Source organism: Topomyia yanbarensis, chromosome 3 (assembly GCF_030247195.1).
Source record: "Topomyia yanbarensis strain Yona2022 chromosome 3, ASM3024719v1, whole genome shotgun sequence".
NCBI lineage: Eukaryota > Metazoa > Arthropoda > Insecta > Diptera > Culicidae > Topomyia > Topomyia yanbarensis.
In genome coordinates, this window is record NC_080672.1 from 154,862,854 (window position 1) to 154,880,794 (window position 17,941).

The 17,941-nt window shown below is 37.4% G+C and overlaps 1 protein-coding gene across 32 annotated transcripts in view; it reads right to left on the reverse strand.

Moving 5' to 3' along the window:
- The window catches only part of LOC131692185 (protein muscleblind), a 782,320-nt gene that overhangs the window by 284,293 nt on the left and 480,086 nt on the right, over positions 1-17,941 (reverse strand). Inside the window, exon 1 of one of the 32 annotated variants that reach the window (XM_058979074.1) lies at positions 1,298-1,557. The exons of 29 other annotated variants lie outside the window; for them this stretch is intronic. The gene's annotated coding sequence lies outside the window, so the exon portion shown is untranslated. Of the gene's footprint in view, positions 1-1,297; positions 1,558-17,941 lie in introns of those variants that run through there. 2 more of the 32 variants (XM_058979070.1, XM_058979069.1) reach the window with 2 other exon arrangements.

Genomic DNA, 17,941 nt, shown 5'->3' on the forward strand with positions numbered 1-17,941 from the left:
AACGCAATCGCCTCTTCGAGTGTCAATGACGTTTCATTCTTCGAACCACTCAGCTTTTGCACTTGATGCTGCTACCAGAACGAGCTCTTCCGTTGAAAGGTTCTCCCGAACTTTCTGTAAATTCAGCTAAGATTTTCGACAGGTTTCAAGAAATGATTCCGGTTTTCGCCCATATCTCTCATTTTAAGTTAAGTAGTTTCATAGGATAAACGCGAGTAATGACGCGTTTTTTTCTTCCAATGTTTTTGAAAATTCGTGTGAGTTCAATTGCGACTTGTTTGAAGACAAGAAATTATTCAAAACAAACTCTAATGACAGCTTGTTGGTTACAAAGCCAAACATTCAATATATATCTATGAACCAAATCAAATTTCAGTGTATATCTGTACATCTGTACTCCGCTCTTTGATCATGATGTTATGATATACACTGCCAAACAAAACTGACCTGTTCATCGAATTTACTTGTACGGTTTCAATTGATTGCTTTTCAATGATATGTTGGGATTCTCGGTTTATATTCGTGAGAACATGTTGCTTTGGCAAAGGTTACTTTGAGCTAAAATATTATCGGGTCGAAGATCACCAATTCTAACATTTTTTCGAACGGATTCTTATCAATAAGTGAAGCTTTCAATCGCTTGTCATGAAAAAGAATAACAGTATTGATTCTGCTAAGAAAAAAGAGTTCGCTATTAACTACCATTTTTTTCATTTGAACATGGACTACATATATCTAGCCTAATGGAAATGAAGGTATGACAATTTTCACTGTTAAACCAACAATTGCGTCAACAACCCGATTCATCCATTCAGATCTGCGCACTTTTTGGCATCCATTTCAAAGCACCACGCTCCGTTTATTATTATTATTGCAACAGTTCCCGTAATTGAGCCATCTTAACTGCCTGTCTTCAATCACTGCCACGGGCATGTGTTTTAATCGCTCTCGAGCGCTCAGTAGGAAGCGCGTTTCGTGCTTATTCCGTAATATTTCTCGTTTTAATATTATTTGAACTACCATTCATCGCAATCATTTAACGGCCGTTTTCACGCTGTTCGCACCGAACATTACAGCTTAAAAATAACCCGGCATCATAGAACACCAACTGAATGGCCACCCCCAAAATCGCTCGCACCATGTTTATACGAAATATTCGTCATGATTAATAAATGTTTAGATTAACCGAAAAAACGAAACCTTCCACAAACTCGACAGATCCTCCAGCCCAGCCAAATTTATTTTCTCTATTGCGATAAATCTGGAATGTGCAAAAGTCGATGCCAAAAATACTCACAGCACAACACAGCCCAAATATAAAAGTAGAACACACTCGCGAAACGGTGAAGATCACTGGTAGTACTAAGCGCGAACCACGTCCTACTGACAGTTTTCCGAGTTTTCCTCGAAGCGTACAGCACAGACACTGAGCCGCGGCGCTGCTGATGGCAATGGCTAATGGTGAGAATGGCGGACCGAACAGTACAGGACAGTGGAAATGCAAAGGAAAAATCGCGACTAACCGAAAAAAGCTTTCCATCCACCACTAATAACAATACTGTCGAATGGATCTCTGGTTCAAAATTATACACACATATGGAAAAACGCCCTCGTCGCCACACTGTCGCCGCCAATAAAGACTGCTTTTCGGGAAGCCATTTCTCTTCTTTCAATAGTTTTTCCTACCGGCCGATGCGTCTTCCCCCTTCTTCCACCGATGCCGTTTCGGTTCAAAAACGGCGCCCACGCCAATGAATGGTTTGGGTTTAAAATAGAGACAGTTGGAAAACTCAACTAAACTACAATCGCATTGACGATCTATCCGACATTGAATGTGATGAGCCAGCTTTTTTAAATACGTTGAAATTCTCACCATGATTGTTACAGAGGAAGCATGAGTTCGCTGTTGTCCGAATAGGACATTCTTGCGATTTCTTCATGATCGTTGCCATCACCACCGCCAATGACGACTGTGTCTATGTGACCGATTTAAAGAACTAGAAATGCAAGTTGGTATTTTCTCGGTTGTGTCGCCTCGGTGTGTCGCTTCCATTTCACAGGAAACAGGTCCCCGCACGTTCTATTCTATTTTACCACGAATCGTCGACAGAGGGAAAGGTTGTCGAGGCATGGAACTGCGCAGCAAGTGACCATAGTTGATTTATGTTAATTCAATTTGTCCTAGTAATTTTCTAGTTATGTCACATGTTCCGGAAGGTCCTCTGTGACTAGGGGCGGGGGTCGCTTAGCACGTCGTTTTGAATTACAGTACACTTGGAATTCGCTGGCAACGGTGCACTTTACTTTACGTGCTTTTCAGAACAATACAATTCGTGTACTACTCCCATCCGTTCGAGCTACGTCATTGGTTAGGGTAAGCAGAAAAAGAGTAGTTCGTATATATTTAGCAGATAAGTGAGACATATCAGCAAAGAAAGCGAAGGTTAAATAGATTACAGAAAATGCATCGGTACGCCCAAAACCAAACCGGTAACTATATTTCGCAGTAATGCAAAATTACACCATAAAAGATGTAAGCACTCTAACAATATGTAAAAATTTCCTCCTCAATCTTAATATAAAAAAAAAATCGGTTTTAATACACCTAATGGTGCAATTGTGCCTTTCTCATTTCTTCAAACTATGATTCTATGGCTTGTTGTGTTCAATATGATTAGGGAAATGTCTATTACATTTTTAGTACAGTGCACTTTGCGCCTAGATGCATGGGCTCGCCAACCACGCGCCATCGCTGAAACACTTCAATCAAAAATTAATATTTATTTGACCCAAACAGTATTAGTTCAATGTTGGCTTCTTGCCAACTTATTTTAACGTGTGGGTGTGGGTGTGTGAGAGGGGTTGAATTGGTTGTGAGTAACAACTGCAGCATATCCGAATATGCCCGGTGATATGGTGGTATAAAAATGATGGGTATGAGAGGAAGGGATCTGTAGAGTGGTTGTCTGAGGGGGACATTATGGGTGATCTTAGCGGGGGGGGGGGGGTTGATTTATGGGGGAAAGAAACCTCTCGCTGCACACCTCTAGCTACGGCCAGGTTAAAATTCAGAAAACCCAGTTTATGTTTGTTCTAATGTAGGAAATATTTCATGTTATGTTTTTAAATTTGAATTAGTTACCTTATTCACCAAAACTGTGTTTCCAATATTGATTTAATTTACCTGAAAGGCAAAAAAAAAGAAAAAAATATTATTACCAATAGATGATGAAATAAACTAGAGAAATTTGCAAGATTGTTCGAATCAATTGGAATAAAAACTTTCTCGTTTCAGACGGGTAAACAACGGGTCATGACTTGATCAATAGAGCGCACAGAGGAGTATTCGGATAAAAAAGCGGACCAAATGTGTTAAAACAACTTGTACCACGAAGAAAGATACGGTAATGAATGGAAACCAGTATAATAAGATGCGCCAAGTAGGTTTCTTACGGAATTATATTGAAATTAATTTTGTATGCATCTTAAAGTACCAGGACTTAAGAGAGAAATTATGGGCCCGGGGGGTCCAATACAAGGGCCGCTCCATCATTGTAGATTTTTCTACTACGGGGTGACTTTGATCACTCGAAACTTTTTTCGTAGATCGCTCATTAAACCAGAATAGTCTACCGAATTATTTTAGTTTGAAATAATTTTTACTCTAAACTTATAAAATACTGGTTTGTTATACTTTTTGAGTATTTTGTTCGGTTTTTGAGGACAAAAACTACAAAAAACCGAAATTTGATTTTACCTTATTTTTACGAAGCTTCATAAAGTGTCTATTTTTTATAAAACAAATAAATCTCATATTTGAGCAAGAGTAATAAATTACAAGCGAGATTTTATTTTCCTTTAGAGTGGGATGTACCAAATTTACTTTTAAGAGTTTGTTTATTTTATATACAATTTTTTGTGAAACTAGTTGGCAATTATTTCAATTTTTTAAGCTAAAACTCGCAACTTTTTTTTATTGTTCAATATCCCAACGTGTTAAAATGGATGAAACATTTTGTACATTGATAAAGCACTGACATAAAACAATTTTAGTAGTTTTAAAGATTTTCAGAATCTTTTATTCTAGTTGGACACAAATTATACGAATTTTGGTTACTCGAATTTTACAGTACATTGAAATACTTTGTATAATACCAATTAACATCTATTTTACAGTGAGTATCTTTCCAGAATTAGTTTAAACAAACATTTGAATGAAAAACATTGACATCAATAACTTAATGTGGGTGAACATGCAGGTTATCAAAGTCACCCCGGAATACGAAAATGGACATCAACTTTAAATCATTTTTGGAAAAATAGGACAATTTTAGGTAAAACCATCCAATCTTGTTCTCCTTACACCAGTACATGGTTTAAAAATATTAAACTTGGAAAAAATGTGTTGCGTCTAAAAATATGCAATGATTACTTTGAAAAGTGATCAATGTCACCCCGATTAACGGTACGATCACGCAGAAAATATCGATTTTAATAAATTCTGCAATGAATGTATAAAGGTGAAAAAATTTCCAAAGTGTAACCACAACTACTTCGATGTATAGTATTGGGTCACTAACAGCCATTCAAGTCTTTTTGGCCACATTGGCCACCATCATCGGTTCCGGAAGCCCCGGCGGAAGTATCTAAATTCAGAATAACAGTCACATCGGTTTCTCGAAGATGGCTAAACCGATTCAACCAAACTTAGTCTCAAGTAAAAGGTGTTGCGCCCCCGCAAATGGCTGGTTGGGCCGATTTTCACAAACTTAGTCCCAAATGAGAGCTATAATATCCCCACAGATGTCTATAAAATTTCGTACGGGTCGCTTATATGGGTCCGGAAATATAGACTAAACCGTCCGGTCACATTTGAAATTCCCATATAAGCCGGAACTCAAATTTTTTTTCAATGGGGGGCCCATGAAAGTTGGTCGGTGTTAAGTCAGACCGGACTAAGTCGCAAAACATCAAAAAATGAGATAATGATAGCACTGGATAAAGAATTTCGTAGGTTACATTCTACTTTTGTCAATTTTGAAATATGTAACAATAAGCAAGAATTATGGCAAAAATTAATTTCCAATCATAATGTAAAGGATGCTGCGATTCAAACTTTAAACTCGTTTTTCTCGAAATTATTATTTTGTCACTTAGTCCGGTCTGACTTAACACCGATCATTTCAGAAATCTTTAAAATGCATGAAACGTCGAGATTTTATTTTATCTCGAAATTTTTTTTATGATAATCGACTTTTTGGGACTTTGCCGATTTCGCTCCTTTTTTCAATTCAATATTACCGTGGCTGTTTTTTCTTTTGCAAAATTTTAGAACTTGAATAATAATTTCTTTTCTTGTATATAGTTGTTAAGTCATGTATAATAAAATTGTAATGTAAACACTTGAAAGCTTTTAATAAATATAAGCAAATAAAAAATTCTCGTGTTCATGATTGCGAAAGGCACAATTGCACCGCTAGGTGGATTAAAACAAGTTTATTATTATTATTTTTTAAATTCTGTACAGCCACCTCGTCCACAGCTAGTTTACTTGGACAGTTTTGGGTCTTATTCAGGCTCCGCTTGACGTTGGACCAATAGTCCTCGACCGAGCGCTAGTGTGTTGGGATGGTTCTTGTCCTTGGGCGCCACCAGAACCTTATAGGCGTTATACCACTACATGTCCTTTTTCCGTAATGGCAGTATTCAAATCCGCTCAAAATAGCGTGGAATAATCGTGTTGCTTCATGAATGGTAGCAGGCGTTTTTTCATGCTCTCATTCACATAAATTTCCTTGTTGACTGGCTTGGTAGCAATGAAAATGTCGCTTTTCTAACAACACGTACAGGAGGCCAGCCAAATCAGATATTTCTGTGTGAACTTCCACAGCTTCATATGCTTTAAAATATCAGCCACTGTTCCTCCCGGTTGCCATTACGCTGGTGACAGTTGATTTGGTCACTTTTAACGGTTTCACTAACTTGGTGTGCAATTAATTTGGATTCAGGCTATACGTGAGCAAAATTACTCTGTGTTGCTCCATTTGTTAGGTTGACACGTTTATAACTAAAGAGAAAATGTCATCATTCTGCTCACAGGTAACTGAGGGGTTTGCGGATTTGTTGAATATCGTGCAGAGAAATGCGTCAAGTTTAAGTCGACCAAATTTTGATCGCGAATTTTAAATATCTGTACGAAATTTTCAGTGGCTTTGAAAGTGCCGATTTATCAATATTTCCATATTTATCAGAATGTCGGTATTACATGGTTTTATTCGAATCTTTGTGTGGTTTCACCTAGAATACGTTAAATAAACAACACATTCGGCCAAGTCGGTGCGCTACAACATTGCCAATCTCTGAAAATATAACTTCTCATTTATTCGATAGTGTCGCTGACGTTTTGGGTATTTTAGGAAAAAACTAGTTCAGGTGGTTTTTGCGAGTTCTTCATTTATATATTTGGTACAATATTTTTGAATTACTCATGATTAAAACTTTTCACAAAATGCTAGAGAAAAACAAACCAGTAGCAAACGAGAAAAAACTAATAAATAGATAAAATGCAATAAAAGAAGAAAGCTACAAATGATACTTAAAATAATGGAAAAAGATTATTAATATGCAAATATTCAAAAACCTACCTAATAGAAAAACTACTAAACGGAGAAACAACAGAAAGTGTAAAAAATAAGACAATGAAAATTAAAACAAAATTTAAAATATGTAAACTATTTGAAGAAATAAAAAAACGGGTTGAATAATTGAAACAATCAAATTATACGAAGGAAATGAAAATTGGACAAATATTAAAGATATAGAAAAATATTGCAAAATAGGTAAAATAATGAAAAAAGGGTAAATAACAAGATGAATAATAAAACATCATGAACATGGTATATAGTAAAAAGAGCAAAAGAAAGCAAAATGAATATAAAAACAAGACTAAAATAAACAAATATAGAAATTAACGAAATGCTTACAACTCCTAATCATTCCATGCACAATGCTCGATTTTTTACGTTCGCTTCCGCTTCGCTGTTGACAGTGTGTATCCTTTTCACAGTCGCTTTTTGCAACCTTACCAACGGACCCCAAAATGCTTCAGGTTGTTTGAAGATTTCAATGAAAACAGAAGTCGCTGCATAAATATCACTGACACATATTTGTGCCATAAATTTTGCACGCAACTTATCCGTAGCTCCAGAGTTTTTTTATTCAATGCTACATCAAACCATCCTTACGTTGGTTATACGCGAAGACAACCAACCATTGCTTCTTCTGCTTGGTGTGTTCGAATCATACATCATAGTGGAAAATGCTTGCGGAATGGAAATGGTTGTGTTGATCCTGTTTTCAAAACTGCTACTGCACCCAGTAACAACCGATCCAACCCGTAAGAGGACAAACAAAATCTTCTCTTTTATCTGTGAACCTGTGTGTTTTATTTCTTTGCGTTGAATTGCAGCAAGGGGGAGAGAGAAATGGATCTTTCCTACTTTAACCATCACTTCTCCGACGGATGATTCTTCGACAGTTTGATATTTGTTGTAGAGCTTTAAAGAAGTTGTTGATGTTTCCGTGAATGAAAACTTTTATCTTGCTTTCTAAAAATAATGTCGGCAAACCTTGCTATGAAAAACTGCTTGAGCTCGAGTTATAATTTGATATTAGCTATTATTCATCGCAATTGTAAGATGGATACTTCTATATAACACTTAATGTGATTCTGATAGCATTTAAATAATGGTCGCTCTTTTACGTAAACCATTATATTTTGCAAAATTGATTTTTTCAAAAGTAGGGGATATTTTGTATGGGTGAAATGGAAGACTGGAAGACTGCAGTTCAGTTGTTCATCTCAAAAATGATAAATTTTATGAAACAATTGACAAACTTTTTCAGCACAATACAAAAATTAAAAAAACTTCGGAAGCTTGTGTAGATTCCAGTCAAAGTATGAATTAAGCGCAGAATGGCATTGTTTTAGAGCATCCCATGGAAAAGGACCCTGTGATGCTGTTGGTGCCACTCTCAAGCGAATGGCAAAAAGGACCAGTCTTGCTTGCGACTATGGAAATACCATAATAACTCCCCAAGAGTGTTACAACTGGGCAGTTGGATAAACTTATAAAAATATCACAAAATTAAATTTCTGCTACATATCCACTGAACAGTACAACAAAATGTTAGAAAAACTCGAAGAACTGTATAATAACGCCAAAGCTGGCAATCAGAAATTCCACAGTTTTGTGCCTATTCCTGGTGGCAAAGTAGAAGTGAAAAGGTATTCTAATTCTGAAGATGAACCAAAAGTATTTTTCATCTATAGAAATAATAGAAGATAGCATGCATGAAGATAGTTTTAAGAAAATAAATAAATAAATTATTATGAAAAATTCAATACATAATATTGTGGTGGTTATTTCTTTCCCTGATCCTTCCTCAGAACTAGACAAGAAAATAAAGAAGTAATAATAGAATATTTGTTTAATGGCTTAAACTCTTTTCAATTGATATTGATTAATAATACTTAGTTGCTAAATTGGACAATATCTTCTCACAAACTGAGTTTTATTGGATTTTGAGATGAATCTGACTATCATTGGTAAAGTTTTTGAAGAAATGCACTGAAAAAAATTCAGTTTGGACAAGGAAAAGTTTTTTCAAATAACTTGTTTTCCTTGAAAGCGCACTAGCACGCGTAGGTGGGAAACATAATTACCTATCTTGGAACTAGGTTTTTTTTGTAAAACGACTTTAAAATTGTGAAATATTTTTTTTCAATTTCAATTTAGAGTCGATGAAGAATTTTTTCAATATTTTTATTCAAAAATTTAACTAATTTTGTGAAAATTACTCCTACAACAATTTTTTATCCAGTCTACTTTCTACCTCTGCCGCTGTCAGACCTACAATCGAGCCAAGTGAACAACAGGCCTCTCGATCTAGTGTACATTGTCTCTAGAACAAAGGAAGCATCGGATTATTCTTGTTACCATGAGTAAAGTTGACGAAAAAGCTCTACTCCGACCCAACGCCGCGGTCGTTGACTTGAAATTTTGTTCAACGCACCCGAGTTTTAGTGAAGTGGAATACCTTTTGAAGGTAAAAATGCAACTTAGACTTACGGAAGTGTTGTACCTTCAGTATCATCATCTTCGCTGTGCAGTGTTAATATCATTCAACACGTTAGCACAAGCTGAGCCTTTCGTTTGCAGAACAACTTAAAATACGTGGTTGAAAGTGACATGTCGCAATACGGAGAAGTAGAATCCGTTACACCTGATACTTGGAGAAACTTCTTCCCGGGTACTCCTAACGGCGTTTTTGTAGTGAGAATGCGGGTCGATGGGCTCGTCCACTCCTACTTGACAATAAAACTCAAAACTCACGGAACTACAATTAAACAAACTACGCTATGCACCCATGAGGGGCAAACTCCTACATGTAAGTATTGTAATCAGACAGCACATCATGGACAACCTTGCGCAGAAGATGCAGAGGAAGACGCATCTCAACCGATCTCCAACTCATCTACGGTAAACCAACCCAAAACAGAGTTTTCAATACCATTGCCTGAACCACAAACGGTGGCCAAATTTGTGGCAGCAGTTGCACAGACCATAATGAAAACCACAAAAGAAGCATCCAGAACCGCAAAATCAACTGTAAGCAACATCGGCAAGGATAACAATAACAGTGACGGATTTACACTGGTCAACAATAAGTGCAAGAAACAGGGAAAAACATGTGATCTGACACCAAGCCGGCTTAGACCTGGACGTGAAAAACAAAAAAGAATTAAATGAACCCCCAGTTAAGATTGCCAGCGAACCCCGTGAAATAAGCTCTCCGCTCGCAATAAAAAGTTGCACGCACGAGAACCAATATTATAATAATATTTGTTTATATTTTTATTTTTACATTTGTGAACATATAAAAGATCCACGGCTCCGTTTAGCTACCGCTATGAGCCGCGTCAAATACATTTTTTTTGTAGGAATTGCCATTTTTAAACTATAGCCATTTGAAAAAAATGTGCAAGAAGTTTGACCCTTGTCAAAAGACAGTCTAGATCATTTTTGGAAAAAACAAAGTATGCCAAGTTGCTTTTTGTGAGTCTTCATGCACAGAAAGTTTTATTAAAATCTGAGAGGGTGCTCCCAATTCTGAACACCTTTTAGCGCGAAATTCGTCAAGTGTTGAACTAACATTCCTTCCCATCCCAAAATTAATCTGAATAAGCGGCCATCTACATTATTGATCATACATGATCGTAGTCACTTTAGGTTTCACGTTGAGTATGATTAAGCTGACCAACTCTGACGAAAAAATCCGTACGCTGTGTGAACAGTTTGCCTGAGCGTGTTTAACGATTATGCTTCGTTGCGGTATGGTGTACGGATTTTTTCGCCAGAGTTGGTCAGCTTAAGTATGATGTACTACTCCCAAATATCATACAATTGGTTCAATACACAATTACAACAGGCTTTGATCAATCACGGGAAACCCACAGGCTAAGCTAAGCTAAGCACTGTTTGTACGCGGGACATGTCGGTAGATCATGTGGATTTCCAAAATAGAAACATTTTTCAACATCCCTTTCACAGGAATCATCCACATGTTTCTCACTGCATTTCCCACAACGAACTTTTTTTGCTTCAAACGGAGGCTGTGCGTCAAAGTTGTTTGCAATTTGTGCAGATCATAACCCGCGGAACATTTAGATCAGTGGGTTTTAACCTTTTTCGTTCCATGTATCCCTTTCCGTATATTGATCCTTATCATGTACCCCTTTGGTGAAAATTGCTAACCACCCTGTCAGAAAAGTAAAAAAAATATTTTCAATTGAGTGAACGCCATAGTATTTCAATTTGAACTCTGTTTCTGTACTCTCTCAGGCAGCATTTTTATTCTTGACTCACTGAACCAATATGTAAAGGTTTGCTACAGGAATGTTAAAATAAATTAAAATTTACCCCGCATAATTCACCCCCTAGAATACCCTAGTAACAATTGAGGTTTTATGGTAGTTTTATAGTCCCTGATAAAACTTAGATTGCACTTGTAGCGTGCTATAAAACTTCAATTCTTACTTGGGTAGTCTAATTCACCCCCGGTTGAAAACCACTGATTTAGATGAACCTTGTCAAAGAGGAGGTAGTTAGGTAGAGCAGAACCGGTGAAGGTCTATACACCTTATATACTTTTTCGAAAAATGCCCGTAGCCAGCAATATCATTTACCTGCTTCAAACTATTTACCACCACCCGAAGCTTATCATGGCCAATTTTCGATATTTCTGTTGAATATCGCTCCGTCAAAACTCGAGAAATCTGAAATTGATTAAAAAAAACTACAAGGGGCAGCCTTATGGGGTTGCACGAACTGTAGATGTAGGACTATACTACTTAATGTAAAATATATTTATTTTCTTAGTACTTAGTGTGTGGGAAAAACACCTGGACCGATGAAGAAAAAACAAATTTTAGACAATATAATCACATCTCATGTATAGACCAAGCTTTCTAGTTGCTCTCAAACAGATCCTAAAAGTTCAAACACCCTTGGATAACCCTAGGTTTGTAGATGTGTTTCGATGCCACAGGATTGTAAAATGGTTAATATTACGTCATGAAAATTCAATTCTTCTGTGACATTTTTTTTGCCTGCAAAATGCCCTATGTGTATGCAAAGCTCATGATTTGTTGGGATATTAGCATTGATCGGAAAAATGCTTTCCAACGCTGCGCATTGCATACATACAGGACATTTTGCAAGTCACCAGAAGCTGTTCATTTTACCACCGCCACATGTTCAATATATTATCAATATATACATGTTCAATTTACCCACTCGCTATAAACATGTCTCATTTTTGGACATAGTTAGAAAATCATTTTTGAAAAAATGTGTTTATGACGAAGTATTTTTACCAGATATGTACAAAACATGTCTAACAAGAAACATATAAGGTGATTGAAATATCTCATTCACTTATTAGTTAGAAAATGATGACTTTGCTTAACGTGTTCATTTTACCGCCAGTTCCCCAACCTACCAACACATTCGACCCAAACATTGAACCCAAGCGCACAATGCAAAATGAGTCAACGCTGATGATGATGGGTAGAGCGAAAGAGACAACTAGTACCACCACGACACTATTAGCGCATTTCACCAAAATTCAACGCGGCCTTTCCCGATGGAAAGGAACGGCCGCGCTTAGCCCATCTGTCATAATATCGTGATTTTGCATAGCGAAGGGCTGAATGATAACACATTTTGTTCCAAAAACAGCCCTGCGTTATGCAACACCTTATGCAGATTGATTATACCAGTTGCAAGTGGGGCTAAATTCACCAAGTTCCGTAAAATTCCTTTTAAATTACAGAATTGATAAAATTGCTGGGATGAGCTAAACTAATTAATCAAATCCTGTTTTAAAAACTGTCCTTGCGTTTAAACCAAAATGGGAAGCTTATTACTACCACTACATTATTTAATTTCAAGCGCAAGTAGCAAATACATGTGCTAGTTAAACCAAAAATTTACTGGCAACATTACAGCGGCATTTAGGAAGCAGTTGGAGCGGTCGCCTGTTGGACGACACAGTGTAGCGTCCCTCCACAGCCAGTGTAACGGACTTCTAGCTCAGCTACATTGGCTGTAAAAAACACAGCGCAGTGTTCTGCTTCGCCAGCCGTTCAACAGGGAACTGAGCGTGTCTGGCCAAGTCCGTTCTTTAAATAGTCGATGATGACGTCATTCATAGAAGCGTAGCGCGCTAGGTACACCAATCTGTCGTACAGGGCTTGGGAAGCGCTATCTTCTGTGTGTTATTGCGCGATATTTTGACAAGCTTGTATATTATTTAATTTTTTAATGCTATGATATCAAAAATCTTTGGGTTTATCTATTGGAATCTATTCTTAGAAGTATTTCGGGGCGATCTGTGCAAAAAATTTGAAAATTTATCGTGAGATGGCTGAATTATATACGTTTAAAATTGGACCACTTTTCGTTACATACCACTTTTGTAGAATTTGCAGAGTGCATCCCCATATCGAAAACAAAGACGTAGTCCTACGTCAAAAATTGTTTTTGGTCCGGAAGAAGATCACAAATGGCTCGGTTGCGTAGGCTGGGTACATTTCCTATTGCCCGGTGGAGGCTTGTATTGGAGATGAGAATGGAAAATGTAATATTATAGCGGTGCTCGTTTTGTATATAAAACGGTATCCAGAAAGGGTACTAGAAAGAAACACTGCTGCTTCACTGGTCTACTGGCCGATAACGGTAAACGCGCAAAACACAAAACCAGGGAAAATGCTGAATGCTCGATGAGGTGGAGAATGCGCAAGATAACTTTGACAGCGGATTAGCACTATTTTTTACAACGTTACGTTGCATAGACTTGAAAGATCGATCTATCGGTCTGAGAGCCACCGAACGAATATTTCGTTAAATATGATTCAAGCCATTTAAAGAGTTGTCATATGTCACATATTTGCAGTTTGAAGAGTAATAGAGTCGATTGCTTTACTAAAGTCTGTCTAGACAGCCTGTCATTGTTCATTGCATTTACAGCCAATGAGGGATTCCATGAGAAACCGGCCGACCGCAAAATATGACCGTCGTCGATTCGAACGAAACTTTGCAGGTGTGTTCGCTGTATGAATCTGGCAATTGGAAAATTTTGATACAAGAGTAATTTTTCAAAAGGGCGTAAACGTTTCTACGTGCGTGAATTTCAATTTTTTTTGTTCGATTACTGTATTTTATACTATAAAACTGTCTGAGAACAAGTTACAGGGAATGAATACTTCTGTCCGAAAAAAATATACACTGAAAAAAATGTTGTGTCATTTTTCAAAAAAACTAAAATTTATGATAAAAATTTAAATTGCGAAAAAAATTTTTTTTAAATTTTTTATTTTTTGTTACCAAAAACCTAAAGAGAAAAGAAACATTTTGATGGTGATTGCATGGTGGAGAAAAAATCGGTAAAAAAGTTTTTCTAACAATAACTTCGTACATGTTTTTAAATTTCATACTAATTGACATACAAAATTGTAATTTTATTACAGAATATAATTCTAAGCACCATTTAAAATCAAAATGCATTTAACAAAAATCTTCCAAAATGCTTTCGAGATAATTAAAATTTTGCTACTTCAAAAACAATTAATTCGTGTAATTATGCTCTTTTTAAAAGTTATTCGCGTTACCCCATCAAAAAATGTCAAAAATTTAATGTTTATCGTTTTAAAGACGTAAAAGCAACCTTTTTAGTGTATTTGGATTATGGAGAAGCTTTCAATAAAAAAGTTTTCCTAACAACAACTTTTGACATTTTTTATAATTCTTACTATTTGCAGTCAAAAATACAAATTTTTTTTGAATATGATTCTAAACGCCATTTTAAATCGAAATGTTCTTAACAAAAATTTTCTAAAATGTAGTAGTTCTCGAGATATTTTAAAATACATGTGCTAGTTAAACCAAAAATTTACTGGCAACATTACAGCGGCATTTAGGAAGCAGTTGGAGCGGTCGCCTGTTGGACGACACAGTGTAGCGTCCCTCCACAGCCAGTGTAACGGACTTCTAGCTCAGCTACATTGGCTGTAAAAAACACAGCGCAGTGTTCTGCTTCGCCAGCCGTTCAACAGGGAACTGAGCGTGTCTGGCCAAGTCCGTTCTTTAAATAGTCGATGATGACGTCATTCATAGAAGCGTAGCGCGCTAGGTACACAAATCTGTCGTACAGGCCTGGGAAGCGCTATCTTCTGTGTGTTAATGCGCGATATTTTGACAAGGTTGTATATTATTTAATTTTTTAATGCTATGATATCAAAAATCTTTGGGTTTATCTATTGGAATCTATTCTTAGAAGTATTTCGGGGCGATTTGTGCAAAAAATTTGAAAATTTATCGTGAGATGGCTGAATTATATACGTTTAAAATTGGACCACTTTTCGTTACATACCATTTTCGTAGAATTTGCAGAGTGCATCCCCATATCGAAAACAAAGACGTAGTCCTACGTCAAAAATTGTGTTTGGTCCGGAAGAAGATCACAAATGGCTCGGTTGCGTAGGCTGGGTACATTTCCAACCAATTTTATTGAGGCCTCGAGGCAAAACATTATCCTGGGAAGTCATTTTCGCACGGGCCTATTGCCCGGTGGAGGCTTGTATTGGAGATGAGAATGGAAAATGTAATATTATAGCGGTGCTCGTTTTGTATATAAAACGGTATCCAGAAAGGGTACTAGAAAGAAACACTGCTGCTTCACTGGTCTACATGCCGATAACGGTAAACGCGCAAAACACAAAACCAGGGAAAATGCTGAATGCTCGATGAGGTGGAGAATGCGCAAGATAACTTTGACAGCGGATTAGCACTATTTTTTACAACGTTACACTGCACAGACTTGAAAGATCGATCTATCGGTCTGAGAGCCACCGAACGAATATTTCGTTAAATATGATTCAAGCCATTTAAAGAGTTGTCATATGTCACATATTTGCAGTTTGAAGAGTAATAGAGTCGATTGCTTTACTAAAGTCTGTCTAGACAGCCTGTCATTGTTCATTGCATTTACAGCCAATGTGACAAACTCTAGAAGGTTTGATGTTGTGAGCGGCGGCTTTTATAAAAGCTATGCTATTTGCTTGTTGTTTGATTTTTGATTTGCTGAAGTATTTTGTCATTTACTACTTCCAAAAGGAAATCAGAAATATTCAACTTGTTCACAAGTTTTAAATTAGTTTCAATTTTATATCAGTTTCTAATGCAAAATCAAGCCAAACCAAATTTTTTACTGATTTCTATGAAATGAGATCATTTCTTAATACGTATTGTATGTACAATGTTCGTTTCAAAATCGAAATTTCAGACCACCAACAAATTTCTTTCCTGGATCCGCCTCTGGGTCCGGACCTTGGTTATCGGAAATAATCTGTGGGCTAACAAAAGTGAGATCCACCTACTCTTTTGGCCTCCTTGGTGATAGAACAATACTGGGCAGAAGGCAGTTCGAAACGATTAATACGATTGCAATACCACCGAACCGCACATTGGCATTTGTAACATTACGCATGTTTCCAGTGGAGTTTATTTGCATTTTGCGTACTTGATGATGATGATGATGATGATGATGATCATGATCATTCGCTTGGTCCCAGGTTCAGCAGGTATTTCCAGATTTAAAGACCTACAAACTCAGTTCGAAAGCATTTTGTTTGAACAAGTAGAGAGCAATTACAATGACGAGTCACGGGATCGATATTTATTATAAAACCATTCCTTACAGTTGTGATTTTTACTACGCTTATCCGAGATTCACAAAAGAGGGTTATGTCCAATATTGGATTGTAGTACCATCCATGAAGGGGCAAGAGATTGGGGTGTGGTAGAATTGCTATGCTCTCTACATTGGTACATGCTACACATGTTTCTGTGCAGCTACCGAAACTGCTGCTTCTACTCGTGCAAGCTGACCATATTGGGAATGTTCTACATTTATTGATGTCCTGCTGTTGTTACACTGTTACTTCCCTCTGTAGGAATATCGATGAAGGTACGATGCTTGGTACCGGTGGTCAATTTGCATTGCTTTGCGGTTTGGAAAATATGTGCATACATGTACACGAGTGAAGCGGTGTGTGTTTTCCACGAGATACTCTTTTTTAAACAAATAAACAAAACCTTGTACCAGTCAGTTCTTTGTCTTGGCAGAACAAACAATGGGACAAAAATCGCTTTCCAATTAAATCGTCTTGCAGCTCAACGCAAAATATCGATTGAGTTGGGGCTTCAATAGAGAAACAATCGACTGAATAAATTTGTATTATTAAAGAGTGTTGATCGTAATCTGCTCGGATTGGCAACGACCGACCAATCATTATTATTCACTGCTAGCATTTATGCAGTATTTCCGACCAAATGATGCACATCTTGAGCAAGATTCACTCCGTAAGCTCCCAATTATTTTCAAGTAATCCTCCCCGAAACCAAGCGCCACGACCAAGTAGTAATGAATTCCTAATTTGTTGACGACAGTCCCTTCCCGGTGACAAATCCCGACAAAATCGAGTGCTCGTTGGTAGTTGTAAGTGGCATTTGAACGAAAAATTGACATGTAAATCTTCGCTCTTTAACCTCACATCCGGTGCCGAAACGGTGCGGAACGAGCTAGCAGCAGTACCAGTAATCTGCCCTAAAGACGTCTCTCAGTAATAAGTTGCAAGCTTTAAGTCCCCGTAGAAAGCGAGTGCTCAGTCATCTTTGCTCGATGTTGCTCCCTTTCCAGTTTTGGAGCCAAGACAGAGCGGAAAAACAGGATTCAATATAAATCAAACGAGCAGAAGCACCATATTAGAATATTAATCAGCCGGCGGGATCCTTCACACCCAAGAAGGAAAAAAAAGTTGATAGTAAGGATGCGCTCTAGCATGGGAAGCCTTACGTTAGTAGGATAAAAAAGCAGATTCAAGACATACAGATCCTGGTTTGGAGCTTTTCATCCGCCCGCCGTTGGTATTATAGAAGGACGGAAATTATTTGCCGTACTCAGGCAGCCACACTGTATTATTTATGTTCCAGTTGAGAGGAAGCATGGAAAGCCGGATCTTCATCATGGCACTAGAATAGTTTTCTTCATACCACACTGCTGCAAGATTCGCCGTATGTATAGGTAGATAGTAGACTGTGGGTGACAAAAACGGAAGAGCCAAGACCTTGCGATAATGTAATATGAAAATAGTCTCACATAAATTCATCTCCGCCGGGTTGTCAGTTGCGTGGGTTGGAATTCTCTGCAGTGGTGTGATGGGGTGGGGCTGGGTTAGTGCAGGCTGGTTGAGCCGCATATCAAACAGTCCGCCTGGGATTGGCAACGAATGCGGTCGGAGGTAGATATATTGGAACGA